Raw genomic sequence first — 2,922 nt, 5'->3', positions numbered from 1 at the left:
TTTTCTACAATGACACAACTCAGCCAATCATTGTAAAATCAGCAGGGGGAAAAATGACTCCTTCAATGATGAACTAGCTCTTTTTGTAAATTTGGAGGAAATCATACCTGTCAGAATCACAACAATTAATTAAGGCAAGGTTTGGAAGATTGAAAACATCTTGATGGCTTCTCACAACTATTCTGTCCTTTGGAATAAGCTTCCTTCCACATTCCTCCAATATCCAGCTTAAGGAACCCTTCTCCCTCATGCCATTTAGTACCACTGTGCTCTATATATTTCAACTAGTTCATTGATCACATTGTACTCTAATTATTTTTATAAGCCTGCTTCCTATTCTAGATAATAATCTTGTTCCCATGTACATCTTTAATCCCCAGAAGTTATCTTTCTGGAATGGATGGAATGAATGAATAATTATAGTTTATTTTCTACAATGGCTTCACCAGTCATATTATTCTATAGTGATAAGGAAGAAAAGTCACTCCTTCAATGGCTAAGCAACTTCCTTTAATTAAAATGATATATTTTAATATTCACATTCTTCAACTTTACATACGCACAGTTAGCTTCAAAAGACTCTTATCCACCTTTGCTGAATTTGTTCATGATGACAAAATGGATTACTTAATGAATCTTTAACCTAAAAATGTTAAATATCAAATATTATAACTGCCTTTCCATACTGCCAACAACTTATTTAGGCAAGAATGATGATGAAGCACTTCCTTAAAAGGCAAAAGACATGTTATCCCAAACAATGAAATGTTTAATGGGATTAGAGTTAGTGAAAAACTAATATTGGGAGAGGAAAATTCTTTAGGCTCTGACTTAAGGATGGGCAGTTTTTCTCTTACAGAAAGTAAGAGACAGTGTACTCATTTGTGAACAAGGCCAATGGATACAGAAATCATTTCTTAACCAAAGCTAAATAAGTAGGAAGCCCAAGATAGGGTAAAAAGAGAGTAGAAAACACAGACTAGATTTGATAAAAAACAATATCCTTACGCTACGTCATTTATCTGCTATAAAATTATGTGTAGAAATGTAGTCCCTGAGAAAAAAATAAGGTAGTAATGGAAAATTCAGAATTGGAATAGTCACAGATGGCTGTAATCTAAGATTATTTGTTACATTTTAGCACTGAAATGCTTTCTGAAATACTTATTTTCGAACAAAGTAACTTATAGGCCACTGAACATTTTTCCAGTCAAACTTGCCAAAGGAACTTATTTTTCTAAATCAGTGCTTGTTAAACTGCTGGTTCCAATCTTTGAGTGAGTTGTAAGGATAAGAGTTGTTTTATTATTCTTGTTTTTTTAATAATGTGTACCTTATATACACACATGAACATATATGTGTGCTATGGCTCAGGGCGTAAAATATATTTATTGTGAGTTACAGTCAGACCATTTCAAAGCTGTCATTTTAAAGACCTTAACAGGGGGATCCTGGGAAGATGGCGGCGTAGGAGGACGCTGGGCTCACCGCGTGTCCTGCTGATCACTTAGATTCCACCTACACCTGCCTAAATAACCCAAAAAACCGCCAGAGGATTAGCAGAACGGAGTCTCCGGAGCCAAGTGCAGACGAGAAGCCCACGGAAGAGGGTGGGAAGGCCGAGAGGTGGTGCGCGCTCCACAGACTGGCGGGAGGGAGCCGGGGCAGAGGGGCGGCCCGCCGGCCAAGCAGAGCCCCCGAGTCTGGCTTGCAAAAGTGGAGGGCCCGGAGGGAGTGTTCCGACAGCAAGCGGGACTTGACATCTGGAAGGTTATAAGCTAACAGCTCTGCTCGGAGAACGGGAGGGCTGGAGGACAATGGGAGGGAGAGTTGTTGAGCCCCGGACGACAGAGCTCAGTTTGGCGGGGAACCAAAGGCGCTCACCAGCGCCATCTCCCTCGCCCATCCCCCAGACAAAATTCCAAAGGGAACCAGTTCCTGCCAGGGAACTTGCTTGCATCACGCAAACACCCAATGCTGTGCTTCTGCAGATCCATCCCTCGGTGGGTCTGACTCCCTCCCAGTGCCGCAGGGCCCCTCCCAAAGCAGATCTCCGAAGGAAAAGCAAGCTGAGCCTGCCCCCCTCCCACCCCCCCCCCCCCACACCTTGCCGATCCACCCCAGCTAATACGCCAGATCCCCAGCACCACAAGCCTGGCAGTGTGCAAGTAGCCCAGACAGGCCACGCCACCCCACAGTGAATCCCGCCCCTAGGAGAGGGGAAGAGAAGGCACACACCAGTCTGACTGTGGCCCCGCCCACCAATGCAAGTTATTCAAGACAGCACAGGGGAAGTGCCCCGCAGTCCCGCACCACTCCAGGGACTATCCAAAATGACGAAACGGAAGAATTCCCCCGAGGAAAAACATCCAGGAAATAACAACAGCTAATGAACTGATCAAAAATGATTTAAACAATATAACAGAAAGTGAATTTAGAATAATAGTCATAAAATTAATCACTGGGCTTGAAAACAGTATAAAGGACAGCAGAGAATCTCTTGCTACAGAGATCAAGGGACTAAGGAACAGCCAGGAGGAGCTAAAAAATGCTATCAATGAACTGCAAAATAAAATGGAGACAACTATGGCTCGGATTGAAGAGGCAGAGGAGAGAATAGGTGAACTAGAAGATAAAATTATGGAAAAAGAAGAAGCTGAGAAAAAGAGAGATAAAAAAATCCAGGAGTATGAGGGGAAAATTAGAGAACTAAGTGATGCACTAAAGAGAAATAATATACACATAATTGGTATTCCAGAGGAGGAAGAGAGAGGGAAAGGTGCTGAAGGTGTACTTGAAGAAATAATAGCTGAGAACTTCCCGGATCTGGGGAAGGAAAAAGGCATTGAAATCCAAGAGGCACAGAGAACTCCCTTCAGACGTAACTTGAACTGATCTTCTGCATGACATATCATAGTGAAA

Source organism: Prionailurus bengalensis, chromosome D1, assembly GCF_016509475.1.
Source record: "Prionailurus bengalensis isolate Pbe53 chromosome D1, Fcat_Pben_1.1_paternal_pri, whole genome shotgun sequence".
NCBI lineage: Eukaryota > Metazoa > Chordata > Mammalia > Carnivora > Felidae > Prionailurus > Prionailurus bengalensis.
Note: the sequence above shows the minus strand (reverse complement) of the source record.